General features: G+C 41.3%; 1 long non-coding RNA gene across 1 annotated transcript; it reads right to left on the bottom strand.

Moving 5' to 3' along the window:
- On the bottom strand, positions 1–20653 carry LOC140905693 (uncharacterized). Its single transcript, XR_012156937.2, has 3 exons — positions 20533–20653; positions 13748–13846; positions 1–135 (listed from the first exon to the last, which is right to left on the bottom strand). It is a non-coding gene; the product is annotated as an uncharacterized LOC140905693 (long non-coding RNA).
- Between the last annotated feature and the right edge of the window lie 4511 nt (positions 20654–25164).

A 25164-nucleotide genomic window follows, 5' to 3' on the forward strand; every position in this document is an offset into this window, starting at 1 on the left:
TCCGCCCCTTCTCTGGGCTGCCAGCTCAGCTGATGGGAGGAATTCACTTCTCTTCATGAGGCAGGGGAGAGAAAGCAATCAGCAAAGTCTTTTGTCCTCTTTGATGTTCCACAAGCTGGTGTTGATGGGCCTTATCTGTGGGGTAGAACATAACCCCTTTTACTGTAGGCTAGCATTCCACACTAATTACTGTCTTTTTTCCCTCTGGTGATTTATATAGTTAGAGCCTTACAATGCAAATGCTCAAATATTACCTTACAATATGGGTGTGATGTTCTGTACCTTGTAGGAACACACTACACCCCCATGTTAATGCTTATAATATGACTGTGTGGTATCTAAAAGAAAGTGTGTCATGTCAGATGTATTCAGAAGGCTCATGATGTACTTAGCATTATTGTTGTAGTAATCGTTCTTATAGTAATGTTATAGGTTGTAATTTCATGTATATAGTTATGAGGCTGAAAATGAGTCCTCGTGGCTTAAAGTAAGCCTGGTTGAAAACTCCCCAAGAGCAGAGGGGCAGTTCACACCTCGTCAGGGCTTGTATGGGACAAACCCAGCCCAGCCTCACAGGAACAAAGGACACTGGCCTAGGCATCAACAAAGGATATATTGGACTCTCCAGTGAGTCACCCCATTTCGTTTGATCAGTTCGGGAATGGGATGAGGTAATGCTTACCTGACTCTGAGCAGTGGCGGATTAATGATTTTGCCGCCCCTAGGCCCTGAAATAATTGCCGCCCCCCCAGCAGCTCCCTGCCCCCCCGCACCAGCTCACCTCTGCTCTGACTCGACCTCCACCGCTTCTCCTGAGTGCACTGCCAGGCTCTGCTTCTCCCTGCTCTCTGCCAGTGCTTGTGCACGAAACAGGTTCGCAAAGGAGGCGGGAAGTGGGGGGAATGCAGTGCGCTCAGGAGTGGAGGCCAGACCAGGGCGGGGATTTGGGGAAGGGGACCAATAGGGGCAAGGAAGGGCACGAGTTGGGGCGGGGCCAGGCCGGGAGCAGAGGGCGCGAACTGACGCCAGGGGAAGCAGCCTCTGGCTGCTATTATAAATTTGCCGCCCCTGCAATTTTGCCACCCTAGGCCTTGGCCTTGTCAGCCTAGGCGTTAATACCCCACTGACTCTGGGGGGGCAAAGCCAAGAAGGAAGAAAGAACATGATAAAAGGGGGAGACATTTGCCAGGCTCTTCCAATCTCTTCCACATCCATCTACAGACATCACCACCAAGTGACTGAAGAGTTGATCAAGGGGAGAGCCTGGCTGAAGGGCAACCAGCCAGCCTGTGGTGAGAAGCATCTAAGTTTGTAAGGGCACTGAAAGTGTTCAGATCAGCTTAGAATGAGTTTTGCTTTTATTTCATTTGACCAAATTTGGCTTGTTATGTTTTGACTTATAATCACTTAAAATCTATCTTTGTAGTTAATAAATCTGTTTGTTTATTCTACCTGAAGCAGTGCCTTTGGTTTGAAGCATGTCAGAGACTCCCCTGGGGATAACAAGCCTGGTTCATATCAATTTCTTTGTTAAATTGACAAACTCATATAAGCTTGCAGCATCCAGCGGGCATAACTGGACACTGCAAGACGGAGGTTCGTAGGGTTGTGTCTGGAACCAGAGCTATTGGCTAGTGTCTTTCAGTTGCACAATCCAAGGAGCAACTTACATGCTAGAGGCTGTGCGTGAACAGCCCAGGAGTGGGGGTTCTCACAGCAGAGCAGGGCAGGGTAAGGCTGGCTCCCAGAGTTAAGGATTGGAGTGACCTAGAAGATCACTGGTCCAGATAACACCAGAAGGGAATGTCACACCCAGCTCACAACACGGCCACACCCCTCCCCCCCACCAATGCAGCACTCATCATAGATCCTCCAGATTTTTGGGGTTTTTTGTTTGTCTGGAGCAAATTTCTAGACCTCATGGTTGCAAATAAAAACTTGAAAACATGAGCCCAAAACTAAAAAAAAGAATAACACACACACAAAATCACCATAACACCAGAGGGAATGTCACAATGGGATACAAATGTTATAAATGAGATTAATGCATGCAGCAATTTACAAGCATTCAATAAAGTCTAAACACTAAGCACATTTTTATAACTCTAAGAACCATTTTAATAATACTAACAGGTGAACCAGACAAGGTATGTGTTGGCACTGCTGGACCCTAGGCATAACTAGCAGTATGAACCAAATGCTGTGAACCAGAGGAGGCCTGGCCTTGGCAGAACAGTAACATGCTTGGTGTCAGCTAACCAAGTAAGCACATTGCTAACCAGAGAGGATGGTACAAAAACACACACATATCTCAGGTCACTACATAAACACATTCCTAAGAGATGGTACAAGAACACACTGACACCTTGTAAAGATAAGGATGGAATGACAGGATAGTGGATAATGAGGATGTTTTGTTTGAACTAGCAGGTGGCAACTAACAGCATCTGGAGTATAATATGTAACTTGGTTGTATCAACGTATAAAATGAAAAATCATAGGAGGGGCAACTTTGTACTAGTTTGGGGATGGCTGATTGAAGTGGTACCTTGTCGCAGGCATGCATGTGTTAGTGTACCTGTAGCTTCCAGGACTGTGCTTTGTCAACAAAAAACCTGGTCAAGTGCCTTCACCACTGAACTGTGGTATTTCTTATGAATAACATCAAGATCTGTCTGCTAGTGCAGCAGACATTAGCGTTCCAAGAACAGCAGCACTCTCCGCATTAACAACCCTGAAGCATCAATAAAATGGCACAGCACTAACCCTATGTAACTGTCAATATCCAAGTGTGACATGGGGACCTAGACATAAGCTGGCACCTGGTTTGCCAATGTCACACAGAGCACAGAGGGAATTATGGGAAGATATAGTTCTCCAAGGAGCCCTGCTCATAGGAGAGAATTGGGGCCTGAACTACAATTCCCATCAGGCAATGCAAAGATATGGAAATACAATTTCAAGTTTGGTTGAACTGATTGAAAATGCAATGTTTCAAGTCATTTCAAAAAATAAAATATTCTGATTGAGTCTAAATAAGTTGAAATGAAACGTTTCATTTGTCTACTTTCACAATGGGAAAATAACAGTTTTCAGCAAAAATGAAAATTTTCCTGAGAAAAATTTTCTTTTTCAGAAATTCATTTTCCATCAGAAAATCATTCCAATGGAAAATTCATGACCTTGCATGCACTCAAACAAAGTGTGCCCCTTCCTTCAACATGCCAAAAGTAAAATTAATTAAATGATTTATATTACATTATCACGCCCCCCCCCACCGCAATAAACTCCCAATAAATAAGCACAAAATGGAAGAACAGAATATCTTTGGCCTGTGATGCACATCTGCTGTGCTCAGTATTTAGAGTCTAAGGTCTGGCAGCAGAGGTCTTCCACTGCTGAAAGGTAGAAGCCAGTAGTTGTAGTAATCCCAAAAGTGAAGCATTCCAGTCCTCACCGAATACCTCACCTTTGCTTTTATAAATATTCCGAAGGTGCAGCAGATGCCTATGAGCTCTTCAACATTGTTCACCAGTCATTGTAAGTGAGTAACTTTCCTCTGCCTAGCACTGCCACATGCTTCTCTTTGGTCTTGCTGTTGTTTTGGTTGGTTTTGTGGGTTTTTCCCCCTCTAATTTCCGAATTTTAGTGCCTGTGGGCACATGCGTGTTTGTGGGAGTATGTAAGACAGTGTGGTCTCCTCTCATAATTTTATAATGAGGCTCAGAATATTTAATGATTATCTTGAAGCCCCAGCTCCTGGAGTCACGTGATTACATGAGAATCTCAGGTTTGATTTTTGGGGGTGTTTGTTTGTCTGGAGTAAATTTCTAGCCCTCATGATTGCAAATAAAAACTTGAAAACATGAGCCCAAAACTAAAAAAAAGTATTCTTTTTAAATCTGAAAACTTTTAACCCAATCTCATGCTATTGGGGATTTGACTCATGACTTTTCAATGCTTGAAGTTGGTTTAATGCATGAACACTCATTAACTTTTTTCAACCTCTAATTTTCTGCCTATAAACATTTAATTTAATTTTTTGTCATTCCTTTATGCCTCGGTGTATGTACAAGTCAAAATATTAGCCAACATTACAAAGTAGACAATTAAAAATCATAACCCATGGACTCTCCTCACCCATCAGCCTATCAAAATTATTAATACTATTACCAGTATTTCCAATCCAAAATGCTCAAAAACCAATGACATTTTAATAATAATCCATTTTAGTGTTCTTTTCTTTGCCTTCTGGCTTTAGAATATTTAGGTTTCTCAGTTTCAAGCTTATTTTTTGCAACTCTGAGAGCTAGAAACTTTTTATTTTAAATGAAAGCTGAACTTCTGGTAGATTCACAAGGCTTCAAGCACTGACGATTTAAGAAAAAGCTCAGATTTTGCTAAACCCACACTAAAGCCCTGAAAAATAGCAATCTGCATTTCCTTTACCCAACATACACACATTATAAATCCTACATCCCTCCTGGAAAGTATGGTGGACTTGATAGGCCTGGTAGAGAGTTGAAGTTTGTGTCACACTGTTGGACAAAAGGGAAAGAAAACTCAGGACACATGGATCCTTCACCACAAATGTACAACTAGTAACTCTGAGAAACTCCTGGGGAAGATGTTGTTCCAGAAGATGTGATGGTGCCTGGCTAGAAAAATGTCTCTTTGACTGTAGTGCCATTCTGCTTTGACTAGTCTGAGAAGAAATTAGATCCTGGGTACTTCTCTGCTAGAACACGGCCTTTGTCCTTTTTACAGAGAGAAAAAAATACTGAGGGATAGGTTGTTGTTGTTGTTTGTTGTTTGTTTGGGGTTTTTTTTTCTTTCCATTTGTTGATCCAGCAAGGCTCAGCTATGTTCTGAAGGATGCAAATCAGGGCTGGATTCTATTACTGACTTTCATTACCATGGACACACACTAAGAGCCATGCAACTGACTAAAAACAAATTAATGCTTCATCTAATAATTGCAATTGTAGAAGTAAACCTGACTAAACTGCTCACAGTGGATAATTTACTCAGCACATTTAGCCTCTCCTACTCTTTGCAAATAATCTATATATAGAGTTCCATCTTGCTGAATCTGTTCATTCACATTAAGACTATGTCTAATATTTTGAATGTAACCTAGTCACGATTTTGTGACCAAGGGATTGTTTGCAAATAATTCAGTGTAGCTACTGTTTTGACTATTAGTTGCTAATAATTTACTACTCAATCTGTTTCAGAGTAGCAGCCGTGTTAGTCTGTATCTGCAAAAAGAAAAGGAGTACTTGTGGCACCTTAGAGACTAACAAATGTATTTGAGCATAAGCTTTTGTGAGCTACAGCTCACTTCATCGGATGCATGCAGTGGAAAATACAGGGGGGAGATTTTATATAAACACAGAACATGAAATAATGGGTGTTACCATACACACTGTAACAAGAGTGATCAGGTAAGTTGAGCTATAACCAGCAGAAGAGGAAAAAAAACCCACCTTTTGTAGTGATAATCAAGGTGGGCTATTTCCAGCAGTTGACAAGAACATGTGAGGAACAGTGGTGGTGGGGGTCAATAAACATGGGGAAATAGTTTTACTTTGTGTAATGACACATCCACTCCCAGTCTTTATTCAAGCCTAATGTAATGGTGTCCTGTTTGCAAATTAATTCCAATTCAGCAGTCTCTTGTTGGAGTCTGTTTTTGAAATTTTTTTGTTGAAGAATTGTGACTTTTAGGTCTGTAATCGAGTGACCAGAGAGATTGAAGTGTTCTCCGACTGGTTTTTGAATGTTATAATTCTTGACGTCTGATTTGTGTCCATTTATTCTTTTATGTAGAGACTGTCTGGTTTGGCCAACGTACATGGCAGGGGGCATTGCTGGCACATGATGGCATAGATCACATTGGTAGATGTGCAGGTGAACGAGCCTCTGATAGTGTGGCGGATGTGATTAGGCCCTATGATGGTGTCCCCTGAATAGATATGTGGACAATCCATTGGTGATCTTCCAGAAAACACAGTCCTGGCCTCTATGGATGTAGAAGCCCTCTACACCAACATTCCACACAAAGATGGACTACAAGCTGTCAGGAACAGTATCCCCGATAATGTCACAGCAAACCTGGTGGCTGACCTTTGTGACTTTGTCCTCACCCATAACTATTTCACATTTGGGGACAATGTATACCTTCAAATCAGCGGCACTGCTATGGGTACCCGCGTGGCCCCACAGTATGCCAACATTTTTATGGCTGACTTAGAACAACGCTTCCTTAGCTCTTATCCCCTAACACCCCTAGTCTATTTGTGCTACATTGATGACATCTGCATCATCTGGACCATTGGAAAAGAAGCCCTTGAGGAATTCCAGCAGGATTTCAACAATTTCCATCCCACCATCATAGAATCATAGAACCATAGACTATCAGGGTTAGAAGGGACCTCAGGAGGTCATCTAGTCCAACCCCCTGCTCAAAGCAGGACCAATCCCCAATTAAATCATCCCAGCCAGGGCTTTGTCAAGCCTGACCTTAAAAATTTCTAAGGAAGGAGATTCCACCACCTCCCTAGGTAATGCATTCCAGTGTTTCACCACCCTCCTAGTGAAAAAGGTTTTCCTAATATCCAACCTAAATCTCTCCCACTGCAACTTGAGACCATTACTCCTTGTCCTGTCATCCGCTACCACTGAGAATAGTCTAGATCCATCCTCTTTGGAACCCTCTTTCAGGTAGTTGAAAGCAGCTATCAAATCTCCCCTCATTCTTCTCTCCTGTAGACTAAACAATCCCAGTTCCCTCAGCCTCTCCTCATAAGTCATGTGTTCCAGTCCCCTAATCATTTTTGTTGCCCTCCGCTGGACTCTTCCCAATTTTTCCACATCCATCTTGTTGTGTGGGACCCAAAACTGGACACAGTACTCCAGATGAGGCTTCACCAATGTCGAATAGAGGGGAACGATCACGTCCCTCGATCTGCTGGCAATGCCCCTACTTATACATCCCAAAATGCCATTGGCTTTCTTGGCTTCAAGGGCACACTGTTGACTCATATCCAGCTTCTCATCCACTGTAACCCGTAGGTCCTTTTCTGCAGAGCTGCTGCCGAGCCATTCGGTCCCTAGTCTGTAGCAGTGCATTGGATTCTTCAGTCCTAAGTGCAGGACTCTGCACTTGTCCTTGTTGAACCTCATCAGATTTCTTTTGGCCCAATCCTCCAATTTGTCTAGGTCCCTCTGTATCCTATCCCTCCCCTCCAGCGTATCTACCACTCCTCCCAGTTTAGTGTCGTCTGCAAACTTGCTGAGGGTGCAATCCACACCATCCTCCAGATGGTATCCTTTAAGATCATTAATAAAGATATTGAACAAAACCGGCCCCAGGACTGACCCTTGGGGCACTCCGCTTGATACTGGCTGCCAAGTAGACATGGAGCCATTGATCACTACCCATTGAGCCTGACAATCTAGCCAATTTTCTACCCACCTTATAGTGCATTCATCCAGCCCATACTTCTTTAACTTGCTGACAAGAATACTGTGGGAGACAGTGTCAAAAGCTTTGCTAAAGTCAAGGAACACCACGTCCACCTGCTTTCCCTTCATCCACAGAACCAGTTATCTCATCATAAAAGGCAATTAGATTAGTCAGGCATGACTTGCCCTTGGTGAATCCATGCTGACTGTTCCTGATCACTTTCCTCTCCTCTAGTGCTTCAGAATTGATTCCTTGAGGACCTGCTCCATCATTTTTCCAGGGACTGAGGTGAGGCTGACTGGCCTGTAGTTCCCAGGATCCTCCTTCTTCCCTTTTTTAAAGATGAGCACTAAATTAGTGTTATACCAATAAAATAAAAACCAGCAGGATCTTATTAAAGGGAAAAAGGAAAATACCACATTTATTGTGAATACAGAAAGAATCAGAGTAAGCAGTTAGTTATAGCTATAACATTCCATTCAATCTCATATTTATTCACACACATTCGTTCATACACACACACACACACACACACACAGGTTCTGCAAGGTTGTTATCATAGTTACCAGCCTTAGAGTTGCTCATGCCAAGCCACTGGCCAGGTGGCCTGGACATGAGGAGGGAACAGGGCCTTGTCAGATGCTCATCTGATGCTCCTGGAAGTTGGTTTGCAGAATCAGACCCCAAAGTTCTCACTTTCTAGAGTCCATTTTTATAGGAATTTCTTCCTATGCCAGTCTATGGCAATTGCTACATCATGTTGTTGCTGAATCAATCAGCAGATGGCACATTCCTGACGGCTCCGTGCTGCCAGATGTTATCTTGTTCTTTGGTTCTCCCATTCTTGAGGCTGTTGGGTGGATTCCAGTCTGCCCTCAGGGAGTCCTCTGGTTATTTCCACTTGACGCCTTCTTCAGCCGATGGACACTGGATTCTTAGGCTGGCACCTACCTGATCATTCAGTTATTATCCACAGCAAGCATCCATCCACATACATCCTCTATCTCTATTTTAATCACAATTGTTAACAAAGCGAGATGAATACAACAAAAGGGCGGGGAGTCTCTGGGTGCTGTTTCTGTTGTTACAGAGTATTACTTTGAGTCTCTCTCTGTGTGAGTAGTTGTTATTACAAAGAAATGCTTTGAGAACAGACTCTGTCTTAGAATGTATTAACACAATTAGCAGCTTGCAAGTTTCACACATAGAGGGAGAGAAACAGTGCCAAAAACCAAGAGACCTCTTAATTAGTAATACCCTGGAATTTAAACTATGGAGAATCAAACTCATTTGTGATTTTAAGACAGAACTTCTTTAATATGATCCAACATTAGCCTTTTTCCAGTCGTCCAGGACTTCCCCCGATCGCAATGAGTTTTCAAAGATAATGGCCAATGGCTCTGCAATCACATCTGCCAACTCCTTTAGCACTCTCGGATGCAGCGCATCCGGCCCCATGGACTTGTGCTCATCCAGCTTTTCTAAATAGTCCTGAACCACTTCTTTCTCCACAGAGGGCTGGTCACCTCCTCCCCATGCTGTGCTGCCCAGTGCAGTAGTCTGGGAGCTGACCTTGTTCGTGAAGACAGAGACAAAAAAGGCATTGAGTACATTAGCTTTTTCCATATCCTCTGTCACTAGGTTGCCTCCCTCATTCAGTAAGGGGCCCACACTTTCCTTGACTTTCTTCTTGTTGCCAACATACCTGAAGAAACCCTTCTTGTTACTCTTAACAAGAACCTCAGCCTAGACCAGTCCACACAAGTGGTCCATTTCCTGGACACTACTGTGATAATAATAGATGGTCACATAAACACCACCCTATACCAGAACCTACTGACCGCTATACTTACCTACATGCCTCTAGCTTCCATCCAGGACATACCACACGATCCATTGTCTACAGCCAAGCTCTAAGATACAACCGCATTTGCTCCAACCCCTCAGACAGACACAAACACCTAGAAGATCTCTATCAAGCATTCTTACAACTACAATACCCACCTGCTGAAATGAAAACTTAGATTGACAGATCCAGAAGAGTACCCAGAAGTCACCTACTAAAGGACAGGCCCAACAAAGAAAATAACAGAACGCCACTAGCCGTCACCTTCAGCCCCAAACTAAAACCTCTCCAGCGCATCATCAAAGATTTACAACCTATCTTGAAAAATTATCCCTCACTCTCACAGATCTTGGGAGACAGACCAGCCCTCACTTACAGACAGCCCCCCCCAACCTGAAGCAGATACTCACCAGCAACCACACACCACACAACAAGAACACTAACCCAGGAACCTATCCTTGCAACAAAGCCTGATGCCAACTCTGTCCACATATTTATTCAAGTGACACCATCATAGGACCTAATCACATTAGCCGCGCCATCAGGGGCTCGTTCACATGCACATCTACCAATGTGACCTCCTGAGGTCCCTTCCAACCCTGATATTCTATGATCATGTGCCAGCAATGCCCCTCTGCCATGTACATTGGCCAAACCGGACGGTCTCTATGCAAAAGAATAAATGGACATAAATATGACATCAGGAATCATAACATTCAAAAACCGGTAGGAGAACACTTCAACCTCTCTGGCCACTCAGTAAAAGATTTAAGGGTGGCAATTTTGCAACAGAAAAGCTTCAAAAACAGACTCCAAGGAGGAACTGCTGAGCTTGAATTAATATGCAAACTAGATACCATTAACTTGGGTTTGAATAGAGACTGGGAGTGGCTGGGTCATTACCGATGAAGTGAGCTGTAGCTCACGAAAGCTTAGGCTCAAAGAAATTTGTTAGTCTCTAAGGTGCCACAAGTACCCCTTTTCTTTTTACATATTGAATCTATTTCCTTAAGTTAAGTATCCTCACACCTTCTTGTCAACTGTTTAAATGGGCCATCTTGATTATCACTACAAAAGTTTTTTTCTCCTGCTGCTAACAGCTTATAGATCCATAGATATTTAGGTCAGAAGGGACCATTGTGATCATCTAGTCTGACCTCCTGCACAACGCAGGCCCCAGAATTTCACTCACCACTCCTGCAAAAAACCTCACACCTATATCTGTGCTATTGAAGTCCTCAAATCGTAGTTTAAAGACTTCAAGGAGCGGAGAATACTCCAGCAAGTGACTCGTGCCCCATGCTACAGTGGAAGACGAAAAACCTCCAGGGCCTCTTCCAATCTGCCCTGGAAGAAAATTCCTTCCCGACTCCAAATATGGCGATCAGCTAAACCCTGAGCATATGGGCAAGATTTATCAGCCAGATACTACAGAAAATTCTTTCCTGGGTAACTCAGATCCCACCCCATCTAACATCCCATCACAGGCCATTGGGCCTATTTACCATGTATATTTAATTACCAAAACCATGTTATCCCATCATACCATCTCCTTCATAAACTTATCAAGTTTAATCTTAAAGCCAGATAGATCTTTTGCCCCTACTGCTTCCCTTGGAAGGCTATTCCAAAACTTCACTCCTCTGATGGTTAGAAACCTTTGTCTAATTTCTAGTCTAAATTTCCTGGTGGCCAGTTTATATCCATTTGTTCTTGTGTCCACATTGGTACTGAGCTTAAATAATTCCTCTTCCTCTCCGCTATTTATCCCTTTGATATATTTATAGAGAGCAATCATATCTCCCCTCAACCTTCTTTTAGTTAGGTTAAACAAGCCAAGCTCCTTGAGTCTCCTTTCATAAGACAAGTTTTCCATTCCTTGGATCATCCTAGTAGCCCTTCTCTGTACCTGTTCCAGTTTGAATTCATCCTTCTTAAACATGGGAGACCAGAACTGCACACAGTATTCCAGGTGAGGTCTCACCAGTGCCTTGTATAACGGTACTAAAACCTCCTTATCCCTACTGGAAATACCTCTCCTGATGCATTCCAAGACCGCATTAGCTTTTTTCACGGCCATATCATATTGGCGGCTCATAGTCATCCTATGATCAACCAATACTCCAAGGTCCTTTTCCTCCTCCGTTACTTCTAATTGATGTAACTTAACTAATTAATCTTAACTAATCATCTTAACTAATTAGCCTCTCACAGTTTGTATGGTAACTTCCAACTTATCTGTATTTATATATATCTGTCTCTTACTATATGCATCCGATGAAGTGGGCTGTAGCCCACAAAAGCTTATGCTCTAATAAATTTGTTAGTCTCTAAGGTGCCACAAGTACTTCTGTTCTAGTTGTCTAAAAAACACCGTTTGTGTAAAAGAAGTGTTATCTCCCCCTCCCTTCTTTCCCAGCTCACAAGTGAGCCCTGAGTCATGGCCCCTTCCTCCCTCCCCTGAGAGCTGCTCATGGCCCCTTCTTCCCTCTCCTGGGAACTGCTGATTAAGGAAATTTGTAGTAACAAATTATTGCATAGAAATGTATTTTCAAGGTAAAAATGCCTGTAAAACATGTGTAATGTTGTAAACAATAGAGAGGGGTGGATATACTAATTGTTTGGTTGTTTCTATTACTTAATAATGGGTTTTGGGGTGTTGTACCGGATGTAGGTGTTTGCATACTAACTTCAATAAAAAGAGTGTTCTGTAACTAATCCAGTGCTTACTTGACAATTGGGTCAAGGGGAACAAGTATTGCAATAAAGAAGCCTGTACTCAAATCCGCCTCTGGGTCAACCTGCTCTTTCTTCTAATAAGATCATTCTGAATTTTAGTCCTATCTTCCAAAGCACTTGAAACCCCTTCCAGCTTGGTATCATCCGCAAACTTTATAAGTGTACTCTGTATGCCATTATCGAAATCATTGATGAAGATATTGAACAGAACTGGAGCCAGAACTGATCCCTGCAGGACCCCACTTGTTATGCCCTTCCAGCATGACTGTGAACCACTCATAACTACTCTCTGGGAATGATTTTCCAACCAGTTGTTTTTCTGTTGTTTTTCTTCAGGGTGTCAGAGATGATTATCAGGAGTTCTTACATGTTAATTAAAGGCTCAAGTGTTTTGAACCTAGAACAATGTCATCTTTCCTTCCCAATGCTCATTAAACGTTGGAGTTAAACAGATGTTAACAAAAACAAATTAAAATTTGAAAGAGTCTAAGTATCCCTTCCTCTTTCAGATGCTCATCTTTTTGGGTAGTGTTTCCTGTGATTCTTCACTAGTTCTTCACTAACAACAGCGTGTTTAAGGGTAGAGAAAACACAATGAAAAAAATCAAGTAGGAAAAAAATCTTATTTTTTAAAACAACAAACAAAAAAAACCTGTCTAGGCCTTATTGACACACCATACTGATGTAAAAAAAAGGGCACAAGACAAATTTTGTATTTCCTCTGCGAGACACCTTTAGCACAACCAATTTGCAAGGAGGCCACATCGTATCGGGATTTGCCATGATGTTGATGATGATTATTTAAGGTAATAATACATAATAATAACAAAAAGAGTATAATTTTGAATCTAATTGAGAGTTAATTCAAGTCTCTAAAAATAATGTGAGGGGTCATGTTTTATAATCCCAGGAAAGGAGAGAAATTGGCTTCTAGGTGGGATTGGGGTCTAGTATTAGGCACAAGGATTGATGTAATTAGCAAGATTTTCAACCTGGCCTTCAATTCTGTGTCTGCAGATTCCAGCTGCAAATATTTAACTGGTTTATTTCTTCTTCCTTCTCCCTAAATGCATTCACAGTAGCAACCAACTTTTCAAATTAAACAAATCACAAATCCCAATTTGTTGTCTTTACTCCTCCATCATCCTACCAGCATTAAATATCATCCCTCTTAAATTATTACACTTTGCTTAACTCTGCCATTACTGGACTCCCTGTGGCCTTGTTTAGATCAGAATTTAAAGGTGTGATGTTGAAAACAACTCCCAAACCCAAGCAGGCCTATAGCCACTCAAATAGAAGTGAGGTTTGGGGAGTTATGGGAGGCAAGGAAACATTCAAGGGAAGATAGTGCTTCTTTCTCAGAGCATTTTGAAATGCTTGCCCTTTACATCCAAAACGTCATGACCAAAATCAGTATGTGCTGCATTTACTTCTTTGTGGCTCATGATTGGTCTCTAGGGCAGCAACAGGCCCTCAGGATTGTCACTCTCCCAATCCTGTGGCCCTCACCTCCCCTTGGGAGAGGCAGTGTCACTCTGTGTCAAAAATGGCATTATCTGTTTCCAAGTCACTGATAACTCAGAAGAAAATGATTTTGAATGCTTCTGGATCAATATCCTAACAGATAAAGCACAAGGTATAGACCACAAAATCACACTAGGGAACAGGATGACTGGCTCCTTACATACCTATTTATGATGTGTAGCTGCATGATCATCGGGGACTTCAATTTGAGTGACATATACTGGAGATCTCTTGCAGCCACTGCAAAAACGTCCTTGGAAGTCCTAGATATGATACATGACAATGTTCTAATCCAAAAGCATTGCATCCAACATGAGAAAATTCTATATTAGACCTTGTCTTGGTAGATAAAGAGGAATGGATCACAGAACTAAAAATTAATAGATTAGATACATTTATAATGTGCGAACAGAATAAAGTCCAGAACAGTAAAATGAGGGTTTTTTTTAGGTATATTAGGAACAAAAAGAATCCTAACAATGGTATTTGTCCATTACTAGATGGAAATATTAGAATTATCACTAACAATGCAGAAGTGTTCAATAAATATTTCTGTTCTCTATATGGGGGAAAAACAGATGATGTAGGTATATCATATGACAACACTCCACTAGTATGTTAAGAAGTATGTTAAACAGCAGCTACTAAAGTTAGACTGGTCCAGATACTTGCTTCCCAGAGTTTTAAAAGGGCTGATGAGGCACTCACCGAACCATTAATGTTGATTTTCAATAAGTCTTGGATCACTTCCAAAAGACTAGAAGAAAGCTAATGTTGTGCCAATATTTAAAAAGGGTAAATGGGATCACCCGGGTAATTATAGGCATGTCAGTATGACATCAATCCCAGGCTGCTACAGGACTTGATTAATAAAGAATTAAAGGAGAGTAATATAATTAATGAAAATCAACAAGGGTTTATGGAAAATAGATCATGTCAAACTAACATGATATCTTTTTTTGATGAAATTATAAATTTGGTTGATAAAGGTAATAGTGCTAACTTAAAATACTTAGATGTCTGTAAGGCATTTGACCTGGTACTGCATGATATTTTTTATTAAACAGCTAGAACAATATAAAGTTAACATAGCATACATTAAATGGATTGGTTCCTGGCCCTATGCTATTTAACATTTTTTATCAGTGACGAGGAAGAAAACATAAAATCATCATTGCTAAAGTTTGCAAGATGACATAGAAATTGGGGGAAAGATAAATAATGGAGGGGATGGGTTACTGATACAGAGTGATCTGGGTCGCCTGGTAAGCTGACCGCAAGCAAACAATATGCATTTTAATATGGCTAAATATAAATGTACACATCTAGGAACAACTAATGTAGGCCATACTTACATGATGGGGGACTCTATCCTGGAAAACAGTGACTCTGAAAAAGATTTGTGGGAGGGAGTGGATAATCTGCTGAACATGAACTTCCAGAATGGCACTGGGACCAAAAGGGCTAATGCAATCATTGCAGGCATAAACAGGGGAATTTTGAGTAGGAGTAGAGAGATTATTTTATCTTTATATTTGGCACTCGTGCAACCACTGATGGAATGCTGTGTCCAGTTCAGGTGCTCACAATTCAAGAAGGATGTTGATAAATTGGAGAAGGTTCAGAGAAGAGCCTTATAGTGATAGACTCAAAGAGCCCAATATACCTATCTTACGAGAGAGAATGTTGTGGCGTAACTTGATTACAGTCCGTGATTATCTACATGGGGAACAAATGTTTAATAACAGGCTCTTCAGTCTAGCAGAGAAAGGTACGCTACTACTCAGTGGCTGGAAGTTGAAGCTAGACAAATTCATACTGGAAATAAGATGTAACAGTTTAATAGTAAAGGTATTTAACAATTGGAAACAGGGCTGTCGATTAATCACAGATAACTCACACGATTAACTCAAAAAAATTAATTGCGATTAAAAATTTTGATCCCAATTAATTGCACTGTTAAACGATAGTATACCAATTGAAATTTATTATATATATTTTGGATGTTTTGCTACATATTCAATATTGATTTCAATTACAATAAAGAATACAAAGTGCACAGTGCTCACTTTATATTATTATTTTTTATTACAAATAGATGCACAGTAAAAATGATAAACAAAAGAAATAGTATTTTTCAATTCACCTTATACAAGTACTGTAGTACAATCACTAGCCGGCGTTGCAAGGTATTTACGTGCCAGATATGCTAAACATTCGTATGCCCCTTCATGCTTCGGCCACCATTCCAGAGGACATGCTTCCATTCAGATGATGCTCGTTAAAAAAATAATGAATTAATTAAATTTGTGACTGAACTCCTTGAGGGAGAGTTGTATGTCCCCTGCTCTGTTTTACCTGCATTCTGCCATATATTTTATGTTATAGCATGATGATGACTCAGCACACATTCATTTTAAGTTTCAGAGTAACAGCCGTGTTAGTCTGTATTCGCAAAAAGAAAAGGAAAGAATACTTTCACAGCAGATTTGACAAAACACAAAGAAGGTACCAATGTGAGATTTCTAAAAATAGCTACGGCACTTGACCCAAGGTTTAAGAATCTGAAGTGCCGTCCAAAATCTGAGAGGGAGGAGATGTGGAGCATGCTTTCAGAAGTCTTAAAAGAGCAACACTCTGATGTGGAAACTACAGAACCTGAACCACCAAAAAAGAAAATCAACCTTCTGCTGGTGGCATCTGACTCAGATGATGAAAATGAACATGCGTCGGTCCGCTCTGCTTTGGAACATTATCGAGCAGAACCTGTCATCAGCATGGACGCATGTCCTTTGGAATGCTGATTGAAGCATGAAGGGACATATGAATCTTTAGCATGTAAATATCTTGCGACGCCGGCTACAACAGTGCGATGCTAACTTTCTCACTTTCAGGTGACATTGTAAAGAAGAAACGGGCAGCATTATCTCCTGCAAATTGTAACCAAACCTGTTTTGTCTGAGCGATTGGCTGAACAAGAAGTAGGACAGAGTGAACTTGTAGGCTCTAAAGTTTTACATTCTTTTATTTTTGAATTCAGGTTTTTTTTGTACATAATTCTACATTTGTAAGTTCAACTTTCATGATAAAGAGATTGTACTACCATACTTGTATTAGGTCAATCAAAAAATACTATTTCTTTTGTTTTTTACAGTGCAAATATTTGTAATAAAAATAACTACAAAGTGAGCACTGTACACTTTGTATTCTGTGTTGTAATTGAAATCAATATATTTGAAAATGTAGAAAACATCCAAAAATATTTAAATACATGGTGTTCTATTATTAACTGTGCGATTAATTGCACAATTAATCATGATTAATTTTTTTAATTGTGCGATTACTTGCGATTAATTTATTTAATCGCTTGACAGCCATAGTTCAATTAAATCTACAATTTCTACCCTTCAAAGCACCATGTGCCCAGATGCATGGGTGAAGCCGAACACAGAATTTTGGAAGTATAAGATAATTTAAAGAGAACAATGATGATACTTGCGGATGATACTAAACTGGGAGGAGTGGTAGATACGCTGGAGGGGAGGGATGGGATACAGAAGGACCTAGACCAATTGGAAGATTGGGCCAAAAGGAATCTGATGAGGTTCAATAAGGATAAGTGCAGGGTCCTGCACTTAGGACGGAAGAACCCAATGCACCGCTACAGACTAGGGACCGAATGGCTAGGCAGCAGTTCTGCGGAAAAGGACCTAGGGGTGACAGTGGACGAGAAGCTGGATATGAGTCAGCAGTGTGCCCTTGTTGCCAAGAAGGCCAATGGCATTTTGGGATGTATAAGTAGGGGCATAGCGAGCAGATCGAGGGACGTGATCGTTCCCCTCTATTCGACATTGGTGAGGCCTCATCTGGAGTACTGTGTCCAGTTTTGGGCCCCACACTTCAAGAAGGATGTGGATAAATTGGAGAGAGTCCAGTGAAGGGCAACAAAAATGATTAGGGGACTGGAACACATGACTTATGAGGAGAGGCTGAGGGAGCTGGGATTGTTTAGCCTGCAGAAGAGAAGAATGAGGGGGGATTTGATAGCTGCTTTCAACTACCTGAAAGGGGGTTCCAAAGATGATGGCTCTAGACTGTTCTCAATGGTAGCAGATGACAGAACGAGGAGTAATGGTCTCAAGTTGCAGTGGGGGAGGTTTAGATTGGATATTAGGAAAAACTTTTTCACTAAGAGGGTGGTGAAACACTGGAATGAGTTACCTAGGGAGGTGGTAGAATCTCCTTCCTTAGAGGTTTTTAAGGTCAGGCTTGACAAAGCCCTGGCTGGGATGATTTAACTGGGAATTGGTCCTGCTTTGAGCAGGGGGTTGGACTAGATGACCTTCTGGGGTCCCTTCCAACCCTGATATTCTATGATTCTATGATTCTAACAAATGGCAGGTTATGAAGAACTGTAATGATGTCAAGACTATTAAGACCAAGCTAATTGCTCTAGAAAGCCCCTCATAACAATGTAACATCAGGATTGTGGGTGTCCCTGACAGTATAGAGAAACGTAAAAGCTTTGAATTTGTCCCTAACTTGAGAACTAAGTTGTTTGATCTGCCAGTAGATTTTTGTTTTGCCCCCTAGCTAGCTGCAGGAGATCAGCCTAGAGGACTGATTGTGAAGTTCCTGAAGTTTACTCAGGAGCTTATATTGCAGAAATCCGGGGGGGGGGGGGGGGGAAGAGAACTGTTATGGGGAGAACCAGCAATTAACACAGTGCTCTTTCAAGATTATATCTGTGATGTGGTTGCAATAAGGGCAGCTTTTCCCCAAGAAAAACAATTGGCTAGGAAGATGATTACTAGAAGTATTCTATTAAATACCAGGGAGTATTCCATATTAAGAATGGTAAGAAGTATCATTCAGTTCCCCTCAGGAGGCAGAGAAATACCTCAACAATCTCCAAACTTCTCCCTCACAAGAGGAGACATCTATGGAATGATTCTTGCCCTCTGAGATCTAATATGGTGGCTCTAAATAAGTTGATAGGCACTAGTTGATATTGATATGTTAGCTGATTTTCTTTTTTCTCTCTCTTGTTGGGGTTAAAGGGTTTAAAGGAATATTATCAATTTATTTCCTGTAGCCTTAACTCATTGGAAAGGACCAACAGTAAAATCTGTAATTTGATTATTAAGTGTATGTATATAAAATCATTGCTTTATTAGATGGTTCTTCTTTATGGACTAATGTATCAAGGTTCTATTGATAATAGGTGATTATTATAGTTGTAATGTTTGGGGCCCTAGTGGCTGTGAGGATCTCCAAGTTTTACTTGATCCAGCTGTCCCCTCTGGGTGTCATGTGTTTATTTTTGGACCATTTAAACAGATTCTTCATTTGGATTGTATGGTACTAATGTGTATTTCTATCTTCACTATCTCTTCTGTTTTGTTTTCTCACTTATTAATTCCTTTTCCTGTCTCTTTCCTGTTACCCTTGTAGCCTACAGGACTAACCTGCTTGCTTGCTTGCATATATCTATATCTATATCTATATCTATATCTATATCTTTTCTTATAGTTTTAGTATTTGATGTATTGTAATAGGTTTATAAATTTATATTAAAGTAAGTTTGGCTGTAATGCAAGAGACCTACAGGCCATATCCTGTATGTTAAGCTAAGGCAAAGTTAGAATATCTATATTAAGACCTTTTACTCAGAAAGCAAAGCTGACCTATATCTTGTTACCTAAATAGATAAGTACCCACACCTATGTCTATGGCCTTTTATGCAGACCAATAGACAATGGAGAATGGCATCGGGTTTTTTTTCAGTGTTGTATCCACAGGCTTAACAAGTACACCACAAGAGACTGATGTGCGTACATACCTGTTATCAATACGCACATACATATTAGCCTATGGGGTAAACGTACCCTAACATTTTGTGGGTGAGGAATGAAATTTGGGCATAGGAGGAAAGATTTCGGCACTTTGCCCTATAAAAGAGGTGACCCACCAACTTTACTCTATCTTACTTTCATTCACTCTTTCTATTTTATTTTATTTTATTTTATTTTATCTATCTAGCATGACTACCACTATTAGTAGGCTATACTTGTTCTTAAACTTTAAGTTTCAAGGGAACTAGGCTAAACTTGGTTTCCCTAAGTTTTTATTTTTAGTTTGTTTATTAGGTTTTGATTTTAAGTTTAAGTTAGTCAAGTAAATCTAAGTTAGTTTTGATAGCTCTTAGAATGAGCTTTTTCTAAGCACTGCATCCTCACTCAAGAATTGAGAAACCTGAACTGCAAGGTCCTGTGTCTCTTACCACCAGGTTATCAAGGAAGGGTGTGAGTATATTAACCAAAGCTTTGTTGCATATAATTCTATATTGTCATATGTATCTTTTGAATAGCAGTAATGCAATTGTAACTTTGTAACGCTGGGTATTTTACCATTTACTTACTATTATTGATTTTAATAAAAAGTCTTTAAGGCTATATCTGTCTCAGTGTGAGCTTCCTGCCATACCCCCAAGGTTCCTTTGTAAATTCTGGGGAGCCTGATTTGGGACAAGAACTTTTATCTTCTGATCAAACAGATTGGTGAGCCTATAGCCCATACTAATTAATATTATTAATAATAATAGTTATTAATTAAAATGAATTAAAATAGAAATTAAATTGATAAATTAAATTAATATTATCAGTACACCCTAAATCAGGCTACACCCTTCCATACTGGGAATTTCCTTCCCACTCTTGTAGAATATGTACTGGAAAGTGACACTCTATTCCTGGATTATATAACTTTTGCTTCTCAGATATGCAAGAACTGTATGCTGCTCAGGAGAATAGGAAATTTGTCATTTATTCACAAAGCAACTGTATATTTTAGCCAATATTTTTGACCCGTGCTGGCTCCAATAATTAAATGCGCCTCCTGGAATCTCAAGGGTTTTAATAATCCTATTAAAAGAAAAAAATATACTCACTGTTCACAAAAGAAAATGCTCACATGACCATGCTCCAGGAGACACATCTGACGGAACTCAAAGCTTATAAACAGAAGAGAGATGGGCTAGGCCTCTCAGCTTCTCGTTGCTTTAATTGTAAAGTGCGGGGCATTGCTCTACCAATACATAAAAAGGTGACTGTTAATATTCTGAGTACAAGGTATGACAGGGAGGGCAGATTTACTGTCATACCTGACAGGTTTCAGAGTAACAGCCGTGTTAGTCTGTATTCGAAAAAAGAAAAGGAGTACTTGTGGCACCTTAGAGACTAACCAATTTATTTGAGCTATTACCAGCAGGACAGTGGGGTGGGAGGAGGTATTGTTTCATATTCTCTGTGTATATATAAAGTCTGCTGCAGTTTCCACGGTATGCATCCGATGAAGTGAGCTGTAGCTCACGAAAGCTCATGCTCAAATAAATTGGTTAGTCTCTAAGGTGCCACAAGTACTCCTTTTCTTTTGTCATACCTGAAACTGACAATTCTGTAATCATCTTTGCCAATTCCTGTGGGCCAGACTAGGAGGATTCCGAATTTTCTCATGATTTTTTTTTAGTATAAATGACGTGGGCCATCATCCTATTATTACACCTGAAGACTTTAACAACACTCTAGCACTAATCCTTGAGAAATCGTCTCCATCTCCAAATAAAACACTAGTACTAATACTTGGTACATACATGGATGACTTTGGTTTACAAGAGGTGTGAAGACTAGGTGATCCTGCAGCCAGAGACTATAGGGTTTTTTTCTGCAGCTCATTCAACATATGCAAGATTGGACTATTTCTTAGTGTCATAAGACTTGATCAATTCTGTCACTGATTGTGGCATTGGTACTATTGACTCCATACATAGTCTTTTAGGCCTCGAGGATATGCATCCCCAACTAAAATCTGGAGATTAAATACCTCACTGTTGTGTGATACGCCATTTGTTAACTCTATCCAGCAGGATTTAGAACTTTAAAAAAAAGCAAATGCCCTCACCTCTTCATCAGCTGCCACACTTTTGGAAGCTTCATCAGAGGCTGTGTCAATTCGTATGCCACCTTTCAAAAAAATTGAAAGAGCATAGAATTGATACACTTGCAGAGGAAATTAAGACCTTGCATGTAGAGTATGCTTCTGCCCCCTGCCCAGAGAAACACAGAACCTTCATAGAATCATAGAATCATAGAATATCAGGGTTGGAAGGGACCCCTGAAGGTCATCTAGTCCAACCCCCTGCTCAAAGCAGGACCAATTCCCAGTTAAATCATCCCAGCCAGGGCTTTGTCAAGCCTGACCTTAAAAACCTCTAAGGAAGGAGATTCTACCACCTCCCTAGGTAACGCATTCCAGTGTTTCACCACCCTCTTAGTGAAAAAGTTTTTCCTAATATCCAATCTAAACCTCCTCCACTGCAACTTGAGACCATTACTCCTCGTTCTGTCAACTGCTACCATTGAGAACAGTCTAGAGCCATCCTCTTTGGAACCCCCTTTCAGGTAGTTGAAAGCAGCTATCAAATCCCCCCTCATTCTTCTCTTCTGCAGGCTAAACAATCCCAGCTCCCTCAGCCTCTCCTCATAAATCATGTGTTCTAGACCCCTAATCATTTTTGTTGCCCTTCGCTGGACCCTCTCCAGTTTATCCACATCCTTCTTGTAGTGTGGGGCCCAAAACTGGACACAGTACTCCAGATGAGGCCTCACCAATGTCGAATAGAGGGGAACGATCACGTCCCTCGATCTGCTCGCTATGCCCCTACTTATACATCCCAAAATGCCATTGGCCTTCTTGGCAACAAGGGCACACTGCTGACTCATATCCAGCTTCTCATCCACTGTCACCCCTAGGTCCTTTTCCGCAGAACTGCTGCCTAGCCATTCGGTCCCTAGTCTGTAGCGGTGCATTGGATTCTTCCATCCTAAGTGCAGGACCCTGCACTTATCCTTATTGAGCCTCATCAGATTTCTTTTGGCCCAATCCTCCAATTTGTCTAGGTCCTTCTGTATCCTATCCCTCCCCTCCAGCGTATCTACCACTCCTCCCAGTTTAGTATCATCCGCAAATTTGCTGAGAGTGCAATCCACACCATCCTCCAGATCATTTATGAAGATATTGAACAAAACCGGCCCCAGGACCGACCCTTGGGGCACTCCACTTGATACCAGCTGCCAACTAGACATGGAGCCATTGATCACTACCCGTTGAGCCCGACAATCTAGCCAGCTTTCTACCCACCTTATTGTGCATTCTTCATCAATCTATGATATGAAATCAACAAATGACTGTCCCAAAAGGCTGAATTTGCTTTATTCTGTTTGAAGCAAAACACCTTGGAATCTGGAGAAAATGCTTGCAAGCTGTTGGCACGTAGATTTAAGCAAAAGGCTAAGAGAAATAAGATTATTATTTGTTATAGTAGCAATAAACTATATTACAACACAGACAGATATTAGATAGAGGTAGTTAGGGACTATTTAGAAAAGCTGGACGTGCACAAGTCCATGGGGCCGGACGATTTGCATCCGAGAGTGCTGAAGGAATTGGTGGCTGTGATTGCAGAGCTATTGGCCATTATCTTTGAAAACTCGTGGCGAACGGGGGAAGTCCCGGATGACTGGAAAAAGGCTAATGTAGTGCCAATCTTTAAAAAAGGGAAGAAGGAGGATCCTGTGAACTACAGGCCAGTCAGCCTCACCTCAGTCCCTGGAAAAATCATGGAGCAGGTCCTCAAAGAATCAATCCTGAAGCACTTGCATGAGAGGAAAGTGATCAGGAACAGCCAGCATGGATTCACCAAGGGAAGGTCATGCCTGACTAATCTAATCGCCTTTTATGATGAGATTACTGGTTCTGTGTAGTCTCTAAGGTGCCACAAGTACGCCTTTTCTTTTTGCTGTCTGTATGTATGTATCATTTTTGTATTTGAAGTTATGAATATTGGCGATGTACTTGTATCGCAATGTGTTTGATTCTAAGTAACCTCAGTGAAGCATTTGGTCAGCTTCTTGAGAAAGGACTATTCTCAATAAGTGCCCAGTTGAGAAACACTTAACTAAGAATGGACTTTGGGAGACACCAATCGACATCTGAGCTTTCCTGGGAACATTAAAACGAACATGTAAACAATGGCATCGGACTGCAAAAAGCTGAATCGTTCATGGACATGTGACTTGCCCAGGTGGCTACAAACTCCATTTTGTTGCTGTGACTTTGTACAGAAGAAAAAAGGAGTTTCCGCCCCCAAAAGAGAATATAAAAGGTTCTGGAAGCCTCTCCATTTGGTCTTCAGCTGGCTTAAGAGATGGCCTCTCCACAGCAAAGAGATGCCTGAAAGAAACTGGAACAAACGACAGTAACTATGGGGGTGTGAGTGATTGCTGGACCCAGATTAGGGAGGAGTCTAGTCTGTGAAAGAAGCCTATTGGAACATCTCTGGGGGTGAGATTTCATCTGTAATCAGTTTCTTAATGTATTAGGCTTAGACTTGTGAGTTTTGTTCTATTTGGCTTGCTAACTTACTTTGTTCTGTCTGTTATTACTTAGAACCACTTAAATCCTACTTTTTATTACTTAATAAAATCACTTTTGTTTATTATTTAACCCAGAGTAGGTCATTAATACCTAGGGGAGCAAACAGCTGTGCATATCTCTGTGATGCACTGAAACTAAGTTTTCAGGGTAAAAATTCCCTGTGTATATGTTTCAGCCTTTGGGTATATGCACTGCCCCCACCCACCCACCCAATTGTCTTCACTCCTGAGCCCCACAGTGATTCACAGACCATGGGAAAATAGGTGTTTGGCCTGGTAAGTTGAATGTGTGGGCCCAGGCCATGGAGAGATTTGAAGATAAGGACCAAGACCTTGAACCTGATTCCAAATTCTATGGGAAGCCAGTGTAGAGAGTGGAGGGCAGGTGTAATGTGTTTGGAGTAGCCTATGTTGCCAAGGAGACGAACTGAAGCATTTTGTACTAATTGGAGTTTTCTAAGTAGCTGAGTTGACCAATTGTAGATTGTCAACTTGTGAACTTTCATCCAAAGGAGACTGCACTGTGGCTACAAACAGTTCAAACTATTCTCCTCTGCCCACCACTGCTCACCTCAGTCTTCTGTTCAGCTTCCGAAGTGCTTAAGCAGAGAACTAGAAAATGGCCTCCTAGCTGAAACACCTCACATTATAAAAGTTCTTCCTACAACATATCCTGTTTTTTTCTGGTAATTGGAGGATCAAGAACTCTGAGTTCACCTCATCTCCACTCTCATCACTGTGCCATCTCCCAAGTTTCTTGTACTCAAGGCATAGTGCTAGGGTGACCATTTGTCCCATTTTGGCTGGGATAGTCCCTTTTTTAGCCAGGTGGCAGGGGCAGGGGGGCGCACGTGGGGGAACGGGGCCATTGGCAGGCAGTGGGGAACCTTGGGCTGGCCCTGGGCAGTAGGCAGGGCGGGCTCAGAGCCAGTGTTAGACTCTCTGGGGCCCAGGGCAGAAAGCTGAAGTCCCACCATATGGGGCTGAAGCCCTTCCACCTGGGACTGAAGCCGAAGCCTGAGCAACTTAGCTTCCTGGGAGCCCTTGTGGCATGGGTTCCCAGGCAATTGCCCTGCTGACTACCCCCT

This window comes from Lepidochelys kempii, chromosome 1 (assembly GCF_965140285.1).
Source record: "Lepidochelys kempii isolate rLepKem1 chromosome 1, rLepKem1.hap1, whole genome shotgun sequence".
In the NCBI taxonomy this organism is placed as follows: domain Eukaryota; kingdom Metazoa; phylum Chordata; order Testudines; family Cheloniidae; genus Lepidochelys; species Lepidochelys kempii.